General features: G+C 39.4%; 1 long non-coding RNA gene across 2 annotated transcripts; it reads left to right on the top strand.

Moving 5' to 3' along the window:
* Positions 1-103: 103 nt before the first annotated feature.
* Positions 104-24061, top strand: LOC107063440 (uncharacterized). Of its 2 annotated transcripts, XR_001475285.1 has the most exons (3): positions 104-2479; positions 9420-9632; positions 23733-24061. It is a non-coding gene; the product is annotated as an uncharacterized lncRNA (long non-coding RNA). The 2 variants fall into 2 exon arrangements; XR_001475283.1 differs by lacking the exon at positions 23733-24061 and having other exon boundaries at positions 9420-9914.
* The last annotated feature ends 281 nt before the right edge of the window (positions 24062-24342 follow it).

Below are 24342 nucleotides of genomic sequence, written 5' to 3'. Positions count from 1 at the left end.
AACTTGTTCCCTTTGAAACCATCTTAATGGATTTTATTCACTTCAAATTTGGACCATCAAATCGCCTTTAACCAAACATTTTTTAGCGACCCGGCCCATTCTTAAGCCCAAAATCCTCCATGCTCTTCTCCTTCTCATTCTCAATACAGAGACGCGAGAACAGAACAAACCAAAGAACGAACCCATTCCCAAATTTGCCGCCTTAAATTTCCCCTTTTTTACTTCATATTCGTACAATCTGCGTGCTTAGCACGAGCCTAAAGACACTCGGAGCTTCCGGAGGCAACCATGGTGTGGTCCATTCCAATTTCCTTTTTCTCTTCATTTTCATTTCAAATTCGTACACTCCCCAGCTCATACACCTTATCCACTGCGAAAATTGGAGATTTCGGCCTCACCCACATCGTTTCTCAAACGATTTTCAATTTGCAACAGTCCCATATCGAGATTTCTTCCATTTTGGAATTTTTTTTGGTTTTTATATAAACCAACCCCATTCACTGTTCAAAGGGACGGTTTTTGGAGATTGAGAGTACCCCAAAAGGGTTTGGGAATTCTCGGCTCAATAGTTTAAAGTTTTGTGGCTTTTGTGATCATTCGAGTTGAAAGAGGTAGTGGAACCGTCTCCGTCAAACTCATCGTCCGGTTCGCTGCCCACAACCAGGTAATCTTCTCTTTATTTCAACATTTATGTTGGCTCTTAATTATGTCTTGTTCATTGAAATGTGTTTGGCATTAGCTGTTTAAGTATTTTTCTAATAGATTAAAAAAAATAGCAAAATTGCTCATCTTTGAACTCGGTTAATTTATATGTAGGATAGTCATGCCTTAATTTCAGCATTTGCTATTGTCTTGGGATAAGTTTAATTAGTGTTGAATAGAGTTAGAGTTGTGATTTTCATGTTCAAGCATTCCTAGCTATTAGGTTGGATTTTGTAACTTGAATTCATTTTGATTTGGAAAGGCTTTTGAAGTATCTAGTTTATCTTGATTGATTAACCTATCTAAGTGGTAATGAAAATCTGAAATATGGAGTTTAGTTTTATCAGTTTTAAGGTTTTCATCTTCTGTTTTTTTTTCTTTGAAGCCTGTATTCGTTGTTGAATGTCATCTATGTCTGTCTATTTTGTAAAATCTGTTGGTGTGATTTGTCAAATAACAGACCATTGGCTTTCAATGCCAATCGAGAGCCTGTCTGAGTGAGAAATTGCTTACCTTTGGGGCTGCTCTTTAACACTCTCCAAAGAGTTAGGCTGGGATGGATGAAAGCTCATATCATAGCTTTTATACGTCCTAAAATTTATTAGATTACTCTACTTAGATCCTTGTTTAAATTCTCTAAGTTATTTTATATCTCCTTGCTCTTTCTTGTTTGCCTTTCGTATATGCTAAATGAATTGGCTTAAAACTTGATCAAGTTGAGTCTAAAGTTGTTTATCTTTAAACTATACTTGAATCTGTTTCAAACTCCTTTTTGGTTTGATCAAAGGTTGTGTTAAAGTAGGAGTAAGAAACCTCTGTTTAGTTGTTGTCATAATTAAGTTGTGGCTGCCTATTGTTGTTAAGTGCCTCCATCTTGGAAATGTTATTTTATACACAGATTCTAAATTGCTTATGAAATTATGTGGTGTTCAAATAATTTTGACAATATTATAAATATGTTCTCGTGTTCATTTACTGATTTTAGGTGCAAATATACCACTCTTTTCTTTACTGTTTGTAGTTAATCTAACCTCAACTGCCGTAAATCTTCAAGTGCTACCCTTGATTGCCCTTAGATGTTCTTTGTTGTAATTCTGGTTCAGTAACTCTAGATAGAGTTTTGCTTGCTCTTGGTAGTTTTTTCTTTATTGCTGTGTTTGAATATGGCTATCTGTGTCATGTCTTAAATTAATTCATGTTGACATCAGCTTGTTTCCTTAAGCAGTAAGTTCATATTTACTTGATATAGTTCTTTTCTCTAATTTATATTTGCTTTATCTTTATTTTTTCTGTGATCGATAGTAGTATATGGTTAAGTTTGGTATAATTTTAGCCATGATAAACATGCCAATTAGAGTTTTGAGCTCACATGACATTGTTTGTTTTAAGCTCAAGTTGATATCATTCAAATGTTGTTAATCTTTTTCCCTTTTTTCCTTGGCATGAACTCTCTCGTTTGAGTCCAATTGGACTCCTATTCTTGCATACTCCTCTCCTCGAGTCAACCTCCTTTAAGCCAATTGAAAGGAGGTTAATATTACTGGGATAAAACCTAAGAGCCAGCCACTACAGCAGCCTTGAAAGGCTGAGAAATGAGAAGCGAAATTGGGTTAAAAACCCAAAATCAGAAGCAGCAACAGGGGCACAAAAGAGCTGAAATGAGAGTGTTTTCGGTTCAAATTGGCCGAAATTAGAACACTTGGTTTTTGCACCAGTTTCAGTAGTCTCAAAAGGCTGGAAATATCATTTTAGCACCAGCAGCAGCAAATAAGAAGCAGTAAGTGTACTTAAAATTGTCCAAGTTCTATTCGCCCTTTTATTCTTCTTATATTGTGATTTTGTGATAATTGCCGTTAATTGATACGCTCAAATTACACCTCTTTTCAGAAGCATAAGCGATCGTTATCACGTAAAGAACCCAACTTGTAGGTTGGGGTCAATTTCACGAGGAATATGATTTATACTTAAGTTCAATAACGATTATATTCGTTTAGCAAATGTATTTCCGAGACAAATAAGTAAAAGGGGGGGGGGATTTGTGTAACAAATTTTGGAAGTTATGAAAGTAATTAGTAAGCAAGATTTAAACTTTTGTTGTTATCAAATTGAGAAAGAAACTAGGGAGTACGTGTTCCCCATAAGCTCATAACTCTGTAATCCTAGTAATAGCAATCTCTTCCTAGTGTATTACATGCAAAACAATAAGTTATGTGTATCTAAATCCTTGGCCCGGCATCTAGAGAATTTCACCCCGCACCTTGGTCCGGCTACGTGTGTATCATTTACTAACCCTTACCATTACCTCATATTAGACGTCACATCGATGTATGACTTAGTTTTCACCCTCGCACCAATCGACATTAATTCTATTAGATAGTATCACACTAAATCTATGTTGATAATTCTTTTCTTATTAACTACCTCCTTGGTCCGGCAAGTAGCAACAAGGCGAGTTTTAACACATGCTCTCGTTAAAAAGACTTCTAAACGAAAGAATTACTAATGCATGCAACAACACTTTGTTAATCGCTCATGGTTCCACAACCCTAGTTGTGGATTTAGTTACCCGTATTAGCAAGAACACGATTCATAGTTTTAGAAGAAGAAATCATGAACTTACGTAACAAGAATAATAAACCCAGACTTCAACTTGAATTTCAACACCAAAATCTTCAAAACGAACTTAGAAAATTAAGTATTGCTAAAGTTGCAAGTTGATCTCCCAAGTCAAGAACTAGAATAAAAGTAATAAAGTCTAACCCCAAAAACGAGGTTTACGTACCCTATTTATAGGAAAACAAGTCCTAACTAAAAAGGAAACGAAATAAGGAAATAAAGTTTACATGATGCGTCTTTAATCTACGACACTGACCTATGGTCCGTAAGTCTATCTACGGTCCGTAGGTCCTTTCCGTGGCTCAGGACTTGGGCAATTTTTCAATCTTCAAAATCTTCCAAACTTCTGTTATATTCGACGGTTCAACAGTACGGACCGTAAGTTAATCTTTGGTCCGTAACTCCTCTCCGTAGCTCCATACTTAGACTTTTCAGCATCAGGTGCTGGAACCAAATTTCTGTCACATTTTACGGAGCAACAGTACGGTCCGTAGATCAATCTACGGTTCGTAAGTTGCAACCGTGGTTCTACACTTGGTCGAGAATTTCCTGATCTTCAGCCATGCCTTGCCTGCCCATCGACGTCCATCATTTACGGGGCGTAACTGGACCTATTGTTTGTAGGTTTCCTCCGTAGATGCTGTTTTTGCACGTCTTTCAGCTGTGTCTTCAAATCTCCGCATCTGAACTTATTCCTGAAAACATGAGAAAACACATAAGAACTAATACAGAATGGCCCTAGACACACACAACTCTCAAGTGAAATGTATTAACAATACCGTAAACTCACGGTATATCATTAATTTCTAACATTTATTTTGTTAATTTAGATGAATCTTTGGGAGAAATATTTTTTATTTTGTTATTCAAGTTTTCAAATCCCAAAACCCATTTTAAGTTAGGTAATTTAAGCTTATAGAATGACTTAAAGAACCTTTCATGTTCTTTCATAGTTATTGAAAAGCTTTGAATCCATGTTTATGAGTTTGAACTAACTATTTAGTTCAAATTTTTGAATAGGATAAAATTGTTAAGTTTCTTAAGATAAATTAGTTGTCCTTTAATTTAACTTAGTACTTTGTATGAATGACTTAAGGATCCTTAATATCCTTTCATAGTTGTTAAACAAGGTCCTTTAATCCATGTTTATGAGTTTGAATTAATTGTATGGTTCAAAACATGACTATGGATAAAAGTTTTAAGTTAAGATTATTCTTGAGATTTTTAGAAGTATCAAGATATTTTTATAAGTAACCCTTTTTTTTTAATAAAATTAGCCAAGCTTTTAAATCCATCGGTCAATCGCGTGTTAGCAAATTCTCTAAGATGCCTAAACCCCTCCTTAGAGAATTATTTGAACCCTTACCTGAGTCTGATTTTATTTAAAATGTTTTCTTTCAAATATTCCCCTATTATTCTTAATTTTTCCTAAAAATTAAGTGGCGACTTCCAAATTGTTATTTTTCCCAAAAATCAATAAACTTGCAAAAGTTATGAAATGGTTTCGAAACCTTTAGTTTTTGAAATCGGGTCGTAACAAGCTGGATAACAAATAACTAAATGAAAGGAGTGCAATAGATATAGACATATACTCAACTAAATGTAAAGAAATAAAGAGGTGAAATTATTAAAAGTTTACAAAAATACTTACTTATTTTTGAACTTAGCATAATAAGTGATATAATAAAAATACTCTTTTAACTCTATTTGGTAGATTCTCTTACCGATAACCATCACTATGAGCTACGTGATGATACAACGTCTCGCCCACCCTGCCAGAACAAGATTAAAACTCTTTCTCAAAACTCATCTTTATTTTCTCAGAAAATCAGTATAAGGCATAAATATCTATTTTAAAAGATTCTCAAAATTTTTAACTTAAAATAGGGTTCATTCTGAAATATAGACATGAACAAATCAACTCAATGATCTCAATAATAATATGAAAAACTCAATACTCAGAAATAAAGAACTCAAAACTCAATTATACTACTCATCTCAAGAATACTCAATTCATAGCGTTCATGTTGAAATATATCTTAATGCCTAACAAATGGCAATTCAATAATTAGGAATAGAATTTCAAAAGAATCAGGAACTCAAGAACTCAAAATCATCTCATCTCAAGAATACTCAAATCTAGGGATAAAATTCTAGATTACTCTTTTACTGATTTGAAAGTAGATGTAGGGCGTAAAGAAGAACTAGTCCAACACTATGATAACCTTACATACCTGGAAGAACAAGGTTCTTGAATAATCTTGAAGAAGAACTTGATCAGAAGCCTTGAAACTCTAGCTTGAAGGAGAACAATCAAAAAATCCTTTCTTGAATTAGTTTCTTGAAATCTCTACGGCCAAGAATTATAATTTTTATTAGTGATTCATAATTGTATGGAAGAATTTGAATTGGAAAGAATGAAATTCTTGGAGAAGGACTTACCTTGAAAAAGAATCTTGAAAAATATTGAAAGAATCTTAAAAAAGATTGAAAGAATCTTGAATGAAAGTATTCTACTTTGATCTTTCCTTAGGGTTTTGCCTTAGGGGTGAGAGAGAAGAAAATGAGGGATTAAGAGATGAAAATCTGATTTTTTGGGCCTTTAATTAGTTAAGAAATTCGTTTAGGGTTTTCTTAGAGGTAAAAAGACAAAAACAACCCTTTTTAATGTTTTCCCGTCGGCTAATTCATCACTTCACTGTATCAGGTTACTAAAATTGTCATAACATTTTACTGAGAACTTAGATTGTTGTGAAATTGGTGGCGTTGGAAAGATTATTCAAATACATTTAATATAATAGATTATGGTCCACGTAACCCTATATATTCTAAGAGATATGGTTGTTTGAAGTTGACCCAAGTAGAATCTTACATCAAAACTTAATTGGTATAGAAGCGTTCAACCCAACTTTGTGCTAGGGGATTCTAGTGACCTAACTCATATCCAAATTCATTTCCACATTAAATAATTGACCTTTACATACATGAGAAATTTAAGAATCATCCGGTACAATCTTATTTACAAATGAAGAATGATTTGAGTCTTAACTTAGAAATTTTTGGGGTGTTACAATTGAAAAGTGAAATATACATGTATATTTTGGTTAAACCAAAAATACAAAAACACATACTGAAACCGAACTAAAATGCTGAAAACACAAAAAAACATACCAAAAAGTGAAATACCAAAAAAATTTGGTTCAGTTTGATATCTTGATTTTTCGATATTTATGTCCAAACCCCATCAGTAATAGTGTTCCATTTGGCTAGTCTATCACTGGTCAATAATCTCCTTAAAGTAACTAAGAACAATATAAACTTCCATTTTGGGGCACCATGATTGTTACATACTATTCTTCTCAAGTGTACTTTGGTATAAGTTCGCCTTAACTAAGAGTATATTAGCTTTGTACTCAACTTATTTATAGCAACCACTTCCTACTCATTATATCCAGTAGCTTTAACACTATCATTGGCCTTAAGAATCTTCTTTATCATCCAAGATGCTTGGGGGCATTTGTATGCTAGATCGGCCCCCTTTGATATAATATGCGTGAATCCATTGGATCCATAGTCTATATTTCTTCAAGAAAAAGTTACATAGATGTTTGCAAATTGCAGCTCTATTCCAGTCTGTAATATCTAGGAATCCCATTCCCCTTGCTGCTTTTAGATTGCATAATTTCTCTCGTGCTATTATTGATGTCTTTATAGTGTCAGCTCCACCAGACCACAATAACTTTTTACACAATGATATTGCCACTTGGATCACCTTTTGTGGAAGGATGAAAACTTGCGACCAAAATACTTGGATAGAAAATAGGATATTTTTTGATCATTTGCACCCGACCTGCATATGACAAAAATCTAGATGTCCAGAATTTTATCCTATCCAACATCTTATCTAGTAGTGATTTATATTGGATAATGATTGTCTTCTTTGATGTGAGAGGGATGCCAAGATATTTGAAATGAAGGATACCTTTGGCAAATACCAAACTCTGTAATATTGCTTCCTGCTCAGCCATTGGTACACCTCCAAATTAAATAGAGCTCTTCTCAATGTTTGTTACCAGACCAAATGCATTAGAGAATACATTAAAATATTCATAGATCATACGAACAAATGTTAGATCACCTCTACTGAAAAGTAGTAAGTCGTCAGCAAAGCCAAGATGTGTGATGGACAACTTCCCACACTTGGGATAAATGTTAAAATCAAGTTGGTTCTTCAAAGTTGGTAGTTGTCTATTCAAGTATTCCATAGACAACACAAAGAGATAAGGGGATAAGGGATCACCCTGTCTAAGGTCCTTTTTTGCATTGAACGGGACAGTAGGCACACTATTAATGAGTATAGAGTAAGACACTTTGGTAACACATGTCATAATCCAATTCACAAATATAGGTGGGAAATTGATAATTTTCAATACCTGCTCTAGAAAAGGTCATTCAATAGAATCATAAGCTTTCTTCATGTCGATCTTCATCATGCATCTAGGGGATATATGTTTCCTTCCGTACCATTTGATGATATCATGGCTCATGATAATGTTATCAGTGATCACTCTCCCTGGAACAAACGCAGATTTGCTAGCATGCACTAGCCCATCCATTGTCACTCTCATCCTAGCAGTTAAAACCTTTGAGATGGGATTATAGAGAATAGTACAACATGATATTGGCCTGTATTTAATGACCTTAGTTGGGTTCTTGACTTTAGGAATCAGTGTTATAATTGTTTAGTTTATGTCCTTAAACATTTTTCAGTTGAGAAGTATTCCAAGATAGCATTTTTGACCTCCTCGCCTATGACATTCTATGCTTTCTTAAAGAAATAAGTGTTGTAACCATTACATCCTGGTGCTTTTGAGTCCTCTATCCCTTTAAGTGCATTTAGGATTTCTTTCTTAGTAACAAATTCAATGAGTTTCAATTGATGTTGTCTATCCAGCATAGGATTGGATTTACGGTAGGTAAGTGTGTAGCTGCAGTTCCCAGCACACCTCTGTAGAAGTTGATTATCTCATTTTTGACCTCATCTTGTGTGAGTAGGACAATACCAGCAGATGTAGTAAGACTCTTAATTTTGTTATGGGATATTCTAGATTTTATGCTAGCAAAAAAAAGGATCTATTTGCATCTCCTAATTTTAGCCAAGTCATTCTAGATTTCTTCTTTAAGATACTCCCAACAATGTTGTCCCATTTTTGTAGTTATAGCTTAATGCCAATCTTTTTTTTGAGACTTCGCTATCGTGGGCTAGATGGATAGCTAGTAGTTATGAGCAGCAATCCTCTGACAATAGATATGAAAAGATGTAGAGGTGTGTTCTCCTGTCTAAAAATATCATGATCATGTTCAGGATGTCTCATGGTGGTTTGGATATCATCCAACTGTTGTCTTAGAATGTTAAGTTGATATCAATTTAAGACTTTTCCAAACACTTTTCATATACCCTTCTCTTCTACTATGAAGCCACACTCTCTGCACAACCCCAAAAACTCTTCATGATCGACAATACAATTCAAGAATCTGAAAGGTTTTGGGTATTCATAGTTTTCCATAGCAATCTGGACTCTAAGTGGAGAATGGTCTGGAAATTTTGGGTCCATAACGTGGACTTCTAGTTGTGGGAACATTAACATCCACTCCCCATTGACTAGAACTCGATCGATCTTTCTAGAAATATGTCTGTTAGTCCAAGTGAAACTTCTACCCCTTGATCGCATTTCAATTATACTACTATCAAGTAGGAATTCATTAAAGTCCACAATTTCCATTTCTCTAACTAGATTTCCTATTATTCTGTCTTCAGAATCAAGTATAGCATTATAATCTCCCAGTGCTAGCCAAGCCCCTTGTTGATTCATATGTATCTCCCTGGGATCCTGCCATAGCATTTTCCTATCCTCCATCGTATGAAGCCCATATACTTCAGTTAAGTTGAACACAATTTGAGAGCTTTCCACACATACTATATGATGTGAGGCAAAATTACATATTTTAAATCATTATTTGCCTCACATTTATTATTTTTATTTGTTATTTTTGGGCATGAATTTTTGTGGATTGTACTTAATAGTATATTTTATTTGTAGGATTAAATTGGTGTGAAGATAGAGAAGTTTGGAGCTAAAATGAATTAAAAATGAAAGGTTGAAGAATGAAAGCAGAAAATTTGATGGATTAAATTGAACATTATATTAATATTTATATACATTCAAATGTACGCAGAATTGAAAGGAAGCAGATTTTGATAGACAATTATCTTGTTGCCACATGGCACTGAATGAAGGCACCTCCAATTTCGTGTAGGTTTTGCTTTCCCAATTTGTTTGGACTCTACTATTTTTTTTTAGGGTTTTCTACATTTATAAATAGTCCATAAGAATAATTATTGGAGGATATACGGAGACTTTGGAAGGATACGTTGTCGATACTTTTTTAGGATTCTTTTCTTATTTTTTCTCTTCTTAGGCATTAGTAACTGAAGACCTTTGTTCTAGGGTTGTGGCTACATGATGATTGTATAGTATTGAATTTTATGTATTAAAAATTGTCATCGCATAAAATGCTCTTTTGTTCTTATTTTAGTATTTTGTGAGTGACCACCATTGAAATAAATATATTGTCTCAATTGAACTAGGGAGAGGAATATGAGGATAGAACGTGGGACAAAAAGAGCACGATCTTCTCTAGAATTAGGGTTGATTTGTATCTAGGATAGGGATATACCTAGAGACATTGCTTGGTTACTAAACAAGATGATAACTTAATGCCCCGCAATTGATTCAGTTTATCCCCGATCAACGATGTAGTTAGACTGCCAAGAGGTCGAGAGACCATGATCATACATTTAACCTTGTAAATCAGCGATTTTGATAACTAATTGAAGTCCATAGAAGAAGATACCATGCATGAATTCTAAGTAAGCTGCTGCCCTTAAATTTCCCCAATCATTAGTATACGTCTTTTATTCTTGCATTCTAATAAGGTAAATTCTTTTGGTACACTTGAATAAATAATCAAGATTAGTATAACAAAGCAATAACAAAAGATGAAATGTTTAAAGTTTCATTAATAAAAGATACTAACACAAAGATGTGTATAAAAATACAATAAGTTACTCTTCACTCTTATTTGGGAGATTCTCTAACCGACAACCATCATTGTGAGTTATGTGATGATACAACGTCTCGCCCACACTTTTAAAATTGTCCTATACCTTGTCGGGGTATAGAACACCTCAACTAAGTGGATCCACTAAGCTATGCTCGAAAGCAATAAGGAGTCATCTAAAAAGTACGATCATTTACCCATGTTGGCTACATGGTTTATGAGGAACGTGAGTTGTCATAACTCATACCCATATCGGTTCTCAATACTACTCCCAATAAATATATATACTCATGCTCAAATGTCTAAAACATATTCTTTCTCAATTTAAGGTAATTACACAAAATGTCCTCTTAAAAAAAGTAACTGCTCTGAATTAATCTCTAAACTCATTACTCTTTTTAGAAATCAAAGTTTCTCTTTTTCAATGTAAAACTGTTATCCGCATCCTAAATGCCTCCGAACACTGCTAAACGATAAAATTATCAATCACAACGTCATCACATGCATTTTGACACTGAAATTGGAACAATTGAAAATGGAGCCAAAATGGAGTCAAAATGAGAATGTGAGACCCACACATGGAATTTTGAAATTGACTCCGTCAAAAGGACCTAATCGACTAGTTGAGCTTGTGCCCCGAAACGGGGATCAATTCCATGCTCGGAATAGCCCAAACCACCACATGCAAAATTAATAAGAAAACCAAGCTAAGACAGTAGCTTCGAGCTAAAATTTACCTCAAACAAAGGTTCTTTGACAATTTCTAATCACAAACCCAAGTATCCACGCTCCCTGCGATCACACAAGACTTCGAATTACTCAAATCAGAGCTTGGATGAGGGAGAAATTGCCATTTGAAAATGAGGGCTTAAAGCTGAAATTTTTGGGTTATATATACCCAAATTTGGACTCTAAGTTTGATATTTGGTCGCTAAAAACCTGCACCAGATATCAACAGTTTGCTCCGAATTCTCTAATGGGGTGTCCAAGATTCGTTCGGAACCCCGTGTGTGCTAACAAAATATTCTACCCCATCAAATTCGATATTTCAGACTCAACGAGCCCATCAAAACTCTCATCCGAGGTTATTTCTATGAAAAATGGGTCTTACACTCAAGTTCCATTTTAAAACCACAAGAAGACTCAAAATGAGACCAAAAGCCTAGGGAACCGCACGAGAGGTTGTTCTAGACCAAACTCGACATTTCTGAGCTAACCGCACTGATGAAATTCTCATCTGAGCACGTTTACCAAGAATATTGACCAATGTCAACCCTTGACTTAAGCTTCTAAGTTAAAACGCCTAACGGCAGAAACTTACACCTGAAGTCTCGGGGCTCAAACCAACAATGCCCCTAGCCTAAAATGGCGCTTTCAGAGCTGATGAAACCGTCAAAATTATTGTAACACCCAAAAAATTTCTAACTTAAGCTCCTAACCATTCTTGAATTGTGTATAAGGTCGTACTAAGTGACTCTTAATTTTTTTAGGTGTTAAGGTCAATTCTTTAGTGTGTGAATGAATTTGGATATGAATTAAGGTCACTAGAATCTCTTAGCACAAAGTTGATTTGAAAGTTTCCTTACCGATTAATATATCTCTTAGAATATAAAGAGTTACGTGGCTATCAAATTAAAGGTATTTGAGTTTTTTTTCCAAAGCCACCAATTTAGCGTCAATTCAAGTTTTGAGTAAAAAGCTTTGACTATTTTAGTAATGTCACGACCCAATTTCTCGAGTCATGATGGCACCTACTATGCCCTACCAGTAGGTAAACCAACCGGTAACCCATAACATCAAGCAATGAGCGAAAGTGCAGAAACTACCAAAAACAATAATCTAAACAAGGACAACAAGGCGGAAGCAAACCAAAATAAATATATACAGAAATCACTCCCAGAACCTGGAAGTCACTAGTACAGAGCTATCTAATAAAGAGTACAAGTCCCAAAAGTGGACCACAACAAAGCGTGTCTCAAAGGCAACAAGACTAGCTAAAACAAAAGAAGGAGACAAGACAAACCCAAAACGCCAAGTACTTGCCCTCGTCTCCGAATCACAGCTGCAAAAGAAGGCTGGAACTAATCACCGCTGGTAACTGGTACTGGGACCTGCATCTCGAAGTAGATGCAGAGCGTAGCATGAGTACCAAAACAATAGGTACTCAGTAGGCATCACAAGCCGACTGAGCAAAAAGGGTAAAAACAATAAGAAAGGATATAATCTAGACACACAAAGGTCAAAATGGATATGAAAAGAAAGCACACGAGCATACCAGAAATAAACTAAGTACAACTAAACTAAACCTAATTGGACCCCCATAAGCCCAGAAGGTACACTCGTGCGCAAGTTTAAATAAAACCTGAACGGACCCCCATAAGCCCGACAGGTACACAGAATAACTAAGTCTAATGAGAAAGAAGAAAACCGGGCTCCCAGCCCAAAGTAACCAAGATAATCCATTAGACTCCACCAAGCCAGAAATGCACTCCCAGCCCAGCTAGAAAGAGAGACCCTAGGGGGCACCCAACCAAACAGTCCACTCCCAGCCCAGTTAGAAAGAGGGACCCGTGAGTGAGGTAGATATCGCGAGTCGTCCTACCATGCAGTCAGCTCCCATCCCAGCTAGAAAGAGTGACCCGGGGACACCCAGCCAGCAGCACACTCCCAACCCAGCTAGAAAGAGAGGCTCGGGGGAGATCGCTGATATCACCGAGTCTACCCAGCCAGCGATACTCTCCCAGCCCAGCTAGAAAGAACGACCCCATGGGTGATGATATCTCTAATAGGATCCAATCCAACAACAGCCACCATGGAACACCGTCCACTCTAAGAAATAACAGAAAAGGCTCGAAAAAATATCAGAAATCTCGGGACACAAAAGAAGGGTCAATCTAGACCAAACTCGACATTCCGGAGCTAACCGCGCTGACGAAATTCTCATCCAAGCGTGTTTACTCAGAATGTTGACTAAAGTCAAACTTAGGCTTTAAAACTTAAAGTTAAAACGCCTAATCGCCCTGACTCACACTGAAATCCTCGGGAGTCATGCCGACCATGCTACTAGCCTAAAATGACCCTTCCAGAGCTGATGGAATCGTTAGAATTGGATTCTGATGTCATTTTCTTAAACTTTTGATCGAAAATGATCGTTCAAGGTTCATATGCTCCAAAAACACTAAAACTCGCACAAAAGTCAAACGAACGACCAGTTGACCGAACTGTAAGTCCCAGCAAGTGATAAATGACTTGGGGTCGCTACAGGAACGCTCTAGACGAAACACCGAAGGCACAACACAGAAATGACCAGGAGGGTCATTACAATATCCACTACTAAGAAGGACTTTCGTCCGCGAAAGTAAGGGTCAAGAAGTACCTGAAGGCTCAAACAAGCTGGGAAACTGCTCTCGCATCTCCTGCTTGGTCTCCCAGGTAGCCTCCTCGACTGGACGATGCATCCAATGGACCTTAACAATAGGAATGGCTCTCGAGCACAACCTCCTCACATCACTGGCTAGAATGGCAATTGGCTCCTCTACAAATGTCAAACGGTCATCCAACTCGACTGCATCATACTGGAGCACATGGGACTCATCAGTAACATACCGGCGCAACATCGAGACATGGAAAATCGGGTGGATGGTTGAAAATGTTGGAGGTAGGGCCAACTCATAAGCAACCTCCCCAACTGTCCGGAGTATCTCAAAAGGCCCAATGTACCTGGGGCAAAGCTTGCCCCGCCTCCCAAACCTCATCAAGCCCTTCATGGGTGACACACGGAGAAATACCCGATCACCAACAAAGAATCTCAAAGGTCGACCGCCTCCGATCTGCACAACTCTGGTGCCTACTCTGAGCCGTCCTAAGTCTATCCTTAATCACTCTCACCTGGTCCAAAGACTCTTGAATCAAATATGTACTCCGCGGCCTAGGCTCTGTAGACTCAAACCAGCCCACCGGAAAGCGACAACGCCTACCATACAAGGCCTCGAACGAGGCCATCTGAATGCTAGAATGGTAGCTGTTGTTATACCCAAACTCCGCCAATGGCAAGAACTGGTCCCAATGACCACCAAATTTCAAAACACAAGCCCGCAGCATGTCCTCAAGGACATGAATAGTACACTCCGACTGACCATCAATCTACAGGTGGAAAGTTGTGCTAAGGTCAACTCGAGTGCCCAACTCATCCTGAAAGGTCCCTCAAAAGCTAGACGTGAACTGAGAACCCCGATCTGATATAATAGAAACTGGCACCTCATGAAGTCGAACCACCTTAAGGTCAACTCGAGTGCCCAACTCATCCTGAAAGGTCCCTCAAAAGCTAGACGTGAACTGAGAACCCCGATCTGATATAATAGAAACTGGCACCTCATGAAGTCGAACCACCTTCCGAATGTAGATACGAGCTAACCTCTCGGCGCTAAATGAAGACTGAATAGGAAGGAAACGTTCTGACTTGGTCAATCAATATACGATGACCCAAATGCTATCAACACCTCTAGAAGTCCGCGGTAAGCCAGCCACAAAATCCATAGTAATGCGATCCCACTTCCACTCCGAAATGGGTAATCTCTGAAACTCACCACCAGGCCTCAAATGCTCGGCCTTTACCTGTTGGAAGCACAAGCAACGGGAAACAAAGTCAGCAATATCTCTCCTCATGCCACTCCACAAGTAATGCTGCCTCAAATCACGATACATCTTCGTTGTGCCCGAATGGATAGAGTATCTAGACTCATGATCCTTAGAAAGTATCAACTGTATCAAATCCCCAACTCTCGGAACATAGATGCGGCCGACGAATATCAACACTCCATCAGGATCTAAGGTAGTCTGACCACCATCACCTGCTAATACTCGATCTCTAAGGACCACCAAGGCCTCATCCTCAAATTGACAACCACGGATCCTATCAAGCAAAGAAGATTGAACTCCCATATACTCCAAGACGCATCTAGAATCTGAGATATCCAACAGAACCATGCTATTAGCTAAGAACTAAATGTCCAAAGCCAAGAGTCGATCCTCAAGAGATAAGAAGGCTAGACTACCCATACTCACCGCCTTCCGGCTCAAGGCGTTCGCTACCACATTGCCTTGCCTGGATGATAAATAATAGAGAGGTCGTAGTCCTTCAGGAGCTCAATCCAATGACGCTGCCTCGAATTAAGGTCCCTCTGGCTCATGATCTACTAAGACTCCTATGATCGGTATAGATCTCACATCGAACTCCATACAAGTAGTGCCTCCAAATCTTAAGTGCGAAAACTACCGCCGCCAACTCCAAGTCATGGGTGGGGTAGTTGCGCTCATGAATCTTAAGTGCCTCGACGCATAAACAATAACACGGCCCTGCTGCATCAATACACAACCAAAACCAACGCTGGATGCGTCACAATAAACTGTGAAGCCCTCGCCCTCAACTGGAAGAGTCAATATAGGAGCGGTGGTCAATTACTCCTTGAGCCTCAAAAAGCTCGCCTCACATTCCTTTGACCAAACAAAGGGAACATCAACACAAGTCAACCGGGTCAAAGGTGCTGCCAAGGTAGAGAAACCCTCCACAAATCGTCTGTAGTAGCCTGCTAGTTCGATGAAGCTCCGAATCTCAATAACTGAGGTAGGCCTAGCCTAATCACGAATAGCCTCAATATTCGCCGGATCTACCATAATGCCCTCCTTGGATACAACGTGCCCCAAGAACACTATAGAGTCTAACCAAAACTGGCACTTTGAGAACTTGGCATAAATCCGCTAATCTCTCAAAGTCTGGAGCACAACTCTTAAATGCTGCTCATGATCACCCCTACTCCGCGAGTATATCAAAATGTCATCAATGAAGATTATGACGAAGGAATCAAGATAAGGCCTAAACACGCGCGTCATCAAGTTCACAAAGGCAGCAGAGGGATAAGTCAACCCAAATGACATCACCAAGAACTCATAATGGCCATAATGGGTCCTAAATGCAGTCTTAGGGATGTCCGCTGCCCTAATCCTCAACTGGTGGTAACCGGACCTCAAATCAATCTTAGAGAACACTGAAGCTCCATGTAGCTGGTCAAATAGGTCATCAATCCGAAGCAGAGGATATCGATTCTTCATTGTCACCTTATTCAACTGCCTATAGTCAATGCACATGCGCATCGTACCGTCCTTCTTCTTAACAAAAAGAACAGGAGAGCCCCAAGGTGATACACTAGGACTGATAAATCCCTTACCCAAGAGATCCTGAAACTGAACTCTTAGCTTCTTGAGCTCTGCAGGATCCATCCGATATGGCGAAATAGAAATAGGTCGAATACCCAACTCAAGCTCAATCGAAAAATCAATATCACGCTCTTGGGTTAGGCCAGGTAGGTCGGTAGAAAACACATCTAAGAAGTCATGAACAACACTAACTGACTCAACCGGAGGGACCTCCCTACTCACATCACGCACAAATGCCAAATATGATCAGCATCTGCTAGCCACTAGCCTCCTAGCCCGAATAAAAGAGATAACCCCAACTGGTGTGCTACCACCAGATCCCTGCCACACCACCGGAGGAATACCAAGAATGACTAAGGTAAAGGTCTTAAAGAAGCAATCTAAAACGACGCAATAAGGGGATAATCAATCCATTCCTATAATCATATCGAAATCAACTATGTCAAGCAATATGAGGTTAGCCCGGGTGTCATGCCTGGATAGTAACTAAGCAAGATCGAAATACCTGATCCACTACTAATGACTCACCCACGGGGGTCGACATATGCAACGATGCTACCAGAGGCTCAGATATAATACTAAAGCGAGAGGCATAGTAAATAGAAAAATATGAAAAAGTAGAGCCCGAATCAAATAATGCCAAGGCGGGCTGCTGGCATAAAAGAATCGTACCTATGATCACATCGTCTGACTCCTCAGCCTCCACCCTCGTTGGAGCTGCATAGAAATGGTTATGTCTGCCTCTGCCCTGACCATCAAACCTATCACCTGACCTGCTTCCTCGGTGACCACCCCGTATACCCTGATGACCACCTCTACGATCCTGACCTTGACCACGGCCTCTAGCTGGAGGTGCTGGTAAAGATGGGGGAGCTGCCTGAGGAGCGGGAGCAATCCGACTATGCTGAGGGTAGTCCCTGGCCCAATGACCCATCTCACCACACTCATAGCAACCCTGTCGAGGACGACTCCCAGAACAATGACCACCATGGCCTAAAGAACCCTACTGAAACACCTCACGGCCCTAACTTGAACTGGCCTCGCTCCGACCACCATCTGATACCTGAAGAGAGGCCTGGGTAGGCCGGCTAAACTGACCCTGTCGAAACCGTCGTCCGGTCCTATCATAATAATCCCTAGACTTGGGGCAGAAGTCATTGTAGCTGCCCTCATGCCTAGTCCTCTTCTTTCTGCCCTCTTGGGCCTCGCGACGAAGATGCTCCATAGTACTGGCATGGTCAACTACGTCTAAAAAAGATTGACTCGCAGAAACTAAGGACTTGGACTCAAGTCGAAGCTGTAATCTCAACCCACGAACAAAGCACCTAACTCTATCATCTTCTGTAGGTAATATCATCTAGGCATGACGAGAGAGCTCGTGGAACCTAGTCTCGTACTCTGCCACCGATATGGAGCATTGCTCCAACCTGTAGAACTGATCCCTGAGGCGGTCTCTGACGCTACGAGGGATAAACTTGGCCAAGAATGCCTGAGAAAACTGATCCCATGATACCGGTGGAGATCTAACTAGACTAGTCTGAATGAATGTGCGCCACCATTGCCTGGCTGGCCTATCTAGCTGGTAAGCAATGAAGTTGGCCCCTCTAGACTCCACTAGACCCAAAGTGCGAAGCCTCTCACGGAAGGTAGTAAGAAACTCGTGGGCATCCTCACCCACAGCCCCAGAAAACCTCGGTGGCATCAACCTGAGAAACACACCAAGCATTTTCTGGTCCTCAAGCGGGATAGGTATGTTCGCTGCCAAGGGATGTACTCCCTCAGGTGGTACCTGGACCTGAGGCGCCCTCACTGTAGGCTGATCCTGCGGTACTAGTGCTGGTGTAGCTAGGGCGGGTGGATGCTGCATAACCCCAAGCACACCCAGGAGCTGAGCAATAGCTTCCTGGAAATCTGGAGTCCAAACTAGTCCGGGTGCCGGTTGGGCTGGCCTCGGCCCCACCGGCTGATCTGGTATACGAGGTGCTGGAGGGTCTGCTACTGGCTCTGGATCTTCATCTCTCTCCTGGGCTGGTGCTGTGACCCTGTCTCGACCTTGGGGTCGGCGTCTACCCCAAGCTGGGGGTCTATCTACAGGCCCGGGTGCATCACACCTGGCCTTGCCACCTCGCGATCGAGCTATCCTGCGAAATAGTGAAACAAGTGAGATTTCAAAGAACCGATAAGACACACGTTGCACGAAAGTGAAACAAAAGAGGAAATCTTCCTAAAGACATCCTGTAGCCTCCCGAAGATAAGTTACGGACGTCTCCGCACCGATCCGCAGGACTCTACTAGACGTTAGCTCAGTACAAGTGAGACCGATGAACCTGGGGCTCTGATACCAACTTGTCAGGACCCGATTTCTCGAGTCATGATGGCACCATAGTGCCCTACCAGTAGGTAAGCCAACCCGTAACCCACAACATCAAGCAATGAGCGAAAGGGCAGAAACTAGAGAAAATAATAATCTAAACAAGGACAACAAGGCGGAAGAAAACCAAAATAAATATATACAGAAATCCCTCCCAGAACCTGGAAGTCACTAGTACAGAGCTATCTAATAAAGAGTACAAGTCCCAAAAGTGGACCACAACAAAGCGTGTCTCAAAGGCAACAAGACTAGTTAAAACAAAAGAAGGAGACAAGACAAACCCAAAACGCCAAGTGCTCGCCCTCATCTCCTAATCACAGCTGCAAAAGAAAACTGGAACTAATCACCGCTGGTAACTGGTATTGGGACCTAGATCACGAAGTAGATGCAGAGCGTAGCATGAGTACCAAAACAACATGTACTCAGTAGGCATCATAGGCCGACTCAGCAAAAAGGGTAAAAACAATAAGAAATGATGGCATCTAGACACAGAAAAGTCAAAGGGGATATGAAAAAAAAGCACATGAGCATACTAGACCCCCATAAACCCAGAAGGTACACTAGTGCATAAGTTTAAATAAAACCTGAACGGACGCCCATAAGCCCGACAGGTACACAGAATAACTAAGTCTAATGAGAAAGAAGAAAACCGGGCTCCCAGCCCAAAGTAACCAAGATAATCCATCAAACTCCACCAAGCCAGCAATGCACTCCCAGCCCAGCTAGAAAGAGTGACCCTAGGAGGCACCCAACCAAACAGTCCACTCCCAGCCCAGCTAGAAAGAGGGACCCGTGAGTGAGGTAGATATCGCGAGTCGTCCTACCATGCAATCAGCTCCCATCCCAACTAGAAAGAGCGACCCGGGGACACCCAGCCAGCAGCACACTCCCAGCCCAGCTAGAAAGAGAGGCCCGAGGGAGATCGCTCATATCACCGAGTCTACCCAGCCAGCGATACTCTCCTAGCCCAGCTAGAAAGAACGACCCCATGGGTGATGGTATCTCTAATAGGATCCAATCCAACAAGAACCACCATGGAACGCTCTCCACTCTAAGAAATCACAGAAAAGGCTCCAAGCCTATACTATCTCAACTCCACACCTTTAGTGATGTACCAAACCTTCGAGAATGCGTCGGGACTAGAAGGAGAAGATACAGAAGTGCAGCAAGCAGCGATAACGCCTAATCTAAGGCTCAAACTATCAGACTCAAGTCTGCTACTCCAGTCTACAAAGAGCTAAGTTATCCGAACAACGTTGGCAGAAAGTCAAGACTATCCATTCCACACGGGTCATAAGTCTAAGGCAATGCTAGCCTAACCTAGACTGAGGACATCATTCTTACAGTTAAGGATAAACAAGGCATATAACGCATAGCATACAAGCATACAATAGCATTTAACACATAGGCATGCAACTCTACTAAACCGGTTAACATGATACTACCCTGAAATATGGCCAATCGATACTAATATAAGGTATCTAATCAAAGTAAAGTAGGAAACTGGTACCCATCCCCAATTCACTCCAATCGACATGCTTTTACATAATTAAGCTCAATCTAAAAGAAAGGAAGTCGTAGCCTACCTTCAGGCCGACCGCGCGTGCTCTAAATCACTTTGTCGGAGCTTTTCCTTCCCGAACGACCCTTAAACGCTGCCACTCTATCAAATATAGGATCACAACGTTAGTACAGTCGTTTAGACACAAAAATCACAACAAACAGAGATGGGTCAAATTTGGATCAAAATGGGAATCGTGGTACCCGCACCGAACTGTTCGTATTTGACTCCGTCAAGAGACCCAAAACAATACCCCGAACTTGTGTTCCAAAATGGAACACAATTCGGGGCACAAAACGCAGCAAAACCCAACATGCAAGGAAAAATCACACTTTAATCAACTTAAAAGAAAACATGCAGCAGTCTAAACTCAAAAGTTATGAGAATCGAAAGGTGCCCAACATTCCTTGAACACTCTACGACAAATTCACGACAATTCCCAACACGTGAGACTTTGAATCACCCAAAATCGAGCTAAAATGAGTGAGATATGACCAAAACAAGGATGCCAAAAACAAAAACTCGAAAAAGGCCCTAACAGTCAGGTTTATAACCAAATTTATCTCGAACGACGCACACCCGACAACTTCCGAACACTCTACAGTGAAGCCACCGAAAATACGAAGCTCCCGTACTTCGAATTGCCTAATTCGGTTGAGAGATGAGAGAGTTATGAGTGTTTTAGGTTTGGAAAGGGCTGCTTATATTTTCTGCATTTATAGCAGATTTTTCTGCAATTTCTTTCCAAAACTTAAAACTCCGACAGGGTGCTCCAATATCGTTCGGAACCCCGTGCACGCAAACGAGATATACAACCATACCAAATTTGATATTCCGGACTCAATGGCGCAGTCAAAATTTCCAAAGAGGTCATCTTGACAAAAGTGGGTTCCACACTCAAATGTCATTTTAAGTTAGAAACCACAAAAGGGGTCTTAAAAATATCGGAAACCTCGAGACACAAAAGAAGGGTCAATCTAGACCAAACTCGACATTTCGGAGCTAACTGCTCTGACGAAATTCTCATCCGAGTGTGTTTACTCAGAATGTTGACTAAAGTCAGACTTAGGCTTAAACTTAAAGTTAAAACGCCTAATCGCACCGACTCACACTGAAAACCTCGGGAGTGATGTCGACTATGCTACTAGCCTAAAATGACCCTTTTGGAGCTGATGGAATTGTTAGAATTGAATTCTGATGTCATCTTCTTGAACTTTTGATCGAAAACGATCATTCAAGGTTCATAAGCTCCAAAAACACTAAAACTCACACAAAAGTCAAACGAACAACCAGGTGACCGAACTGTCAGTCCCAGCAAGTCATAAATGACTTGAGATCGCTACAGGAACGCTCTAAACGACACACCAAGGCAAAACATAGAAATGACCAGGAGGGTCATTACAAGTAATTTGCTACAGTGCAGTGATGAATTAGCCGACATAAAATCATTAAAAAGGGTCTTTTTTTGTCTTTTTACCTCTAAGAAAACACTAAAATAATTTCTTGACTAATTAAAGACCAAAACCAATCAAATTTTCATATCTTAATCCCCCATTCTCTTCTCTCTCAAACCATAAGACAAAACCCTAAGGGAAAAATCAAAGTAGAAGACTCCATTCGAGATTCTTTCAATTTTTTCAAGATTCTTCTTCAAGATAAGTCTTTCTCCAAGAATTCCATTCTTTCCAACTCAATTTTCTTCATGCAATTATGAATCATTAATGAGAATCCTAATTCTTGATCATAAAGTTTCAAGAAACTAATTCAAGAAATCTCAAGAAAGGTCTTCTTGCTTTTTCTCCTTTAAGCTAGGATTTCAAGGCTTCTAATCAAGTTCTTCTTCAAGACTCTTCATGAACCTTGTTCTTCCAGGTATGTAAGGCTATCATAGTGTTGGACTAATTCGTCCTCACGCCCTACATCTACTTTCAAATCAGTAAAAGAGTAATCTAGGATTATATCCCTAGATTTGAGTATTCTTGAGATAAGTTGATTTTGAGTTCTTGAGTTCCTATTTCTTTTTCAAATTCTATTCCTAATTATTTAATTTCTATATGTTATGCATTAAGATTCTCGAATTGATTCGTTCATGTCTATATTTCAACATGAACCCTATGAATTGAGTATTCATGAGATGAGTAATATTGTTGAGTTTTGAGTTCTTGAGTTCTGAGTACTAAGTTTTCATATTGCTCTTAAGATCCCTGATTTGAATCGTTCATGCCCATAATTCCGCATGAACCCTATGAATTGAGTTATAAATTTTGACAAGTTTTTTAAAGCCAACACTTGAGTTTTAAACTGAGTTTTGAGGAAGTAAAGATGAGTTTTGAAGAAAGAATTTCTAAAACATGATTAGTATGACAACCGAGTATGCCATCAATGTTTAAGCAGTATGGTATCTAGATATACCATTAATGCTTATGCAGTATATGACTTCCCAAGTCATCAATGATCATATTATAATATGATTTTTATTTTTTTGAGAAAGAGTTTTCAAGTATGAATATAAGGGGACTATGTATTCCTAGAGGCATCAATTTTTACATTGATAAAAGAGAAACTGAGATTTCTAAATGAGTTATGAGTTCAAAAGTTATTTCAAGAGCAGTTACCTCTTTTAAGAAGGTAGTTTGAGAAATTATCTCAATCCAGAGGAAGAGTTATGTTTTTTCAAACATATGAGCATGAGTATATATTATTGGGAGTAGTATTGAGCACTGATATGGGAGAGAGTTCAGACAAGTCACAACCCCCATAAACCATGTATGCCAACATTAGTAAAAGGTCATACTTATTAGGTGATTCATTATTGCTTTTAAGCATAGCTTAGTGGATCCACTTAGTTGAGGTGTTCTATACGCCGACAAGGTATATGACAGTTCTGGCAGTGTGGGCGAGACGTTGTATCATCATGTAGCTCATAGTGATGGTTGTCAGTTAGAGAATCTCCCAATAGAGTTAAAGTGTATTTTTATATATCACTTATTATGTTGAGTTAAGAGATGAGAAAGTATTTTGAAAAACTTTAAATGATTTTACTCCTTTATTTATTTACATTCAACTTGAGTTCATTGTTATTTATTGCCAGACTCAGGAATTCTACTTTCTATTACTTTCTATTTTTTATTTTTTATTTTCTGAAAGTAGCGCAAGGCGAGCCGAGGCTGCTGGACCACCAGATTGTTGGACTGGCACCACAGACGAGAGCAGTCCTTTCTTTCAGTTATTTGTTATTCAACTATATTACATACTCGAACATTCAATGTATTGATGTTATTCAACCTGGATCTTTTAATGATGCGGGTACATGTTCTTAAGATCCTTAACAAGAGTATGTTGAGATCCCTTCATCCACTCGTCAGCTTTTGAGTAAGACCTCCTTGCTTCCGGAGGACTCCAGTTTTATTGTTAGTAGTAATTCTTTTGAGGAGTCGTGGGTCTTGTCCTGACACTCATTTTTGTATAGTAGAGGCTTCATAGATAGACAATTTTTAGAGTCTTTCAATTTCATATATTTAATTTAAAACTTATGTTTCATACTCAGTATATTTAGCGAAGTTTTGAGATTCAGTACACTGTTTTAAACGTTTCTTTCAGTTTGATGCTTATGTATGCTTGAGTTAGTCTTTCGCTTGAAGTAAGCCAGGATGAGGGTTCGCTTGGGGACCAACAATGATTCTCGAGTGTCGGCCATGTCTAGGGTGTAGGCTCGGGTCATGACAGTTGCATTCCTAGGACATCTTTCTGAACTTTT

The sequence above is a fragment of the Solanum tuberosum genome, unplaced genomic scaffold, assembly GCF_000226075.1.
Source record: "Solanum tuberosum cultivar DM 1-3 516 R44 unplaced genomic scaffold, SolTub_3.0 scf00360, whole genome shotgun sequence".
Lineage (NCBI taxonomy): Eukaryota > Viridiplantae > Streptophyta > Magnoliopsida > Solanales > Solanaceae > Solanum > Solanum tuberosum.
This window is presented reverse-complemented; position numbering and strand designations above follow the sequence as displayed.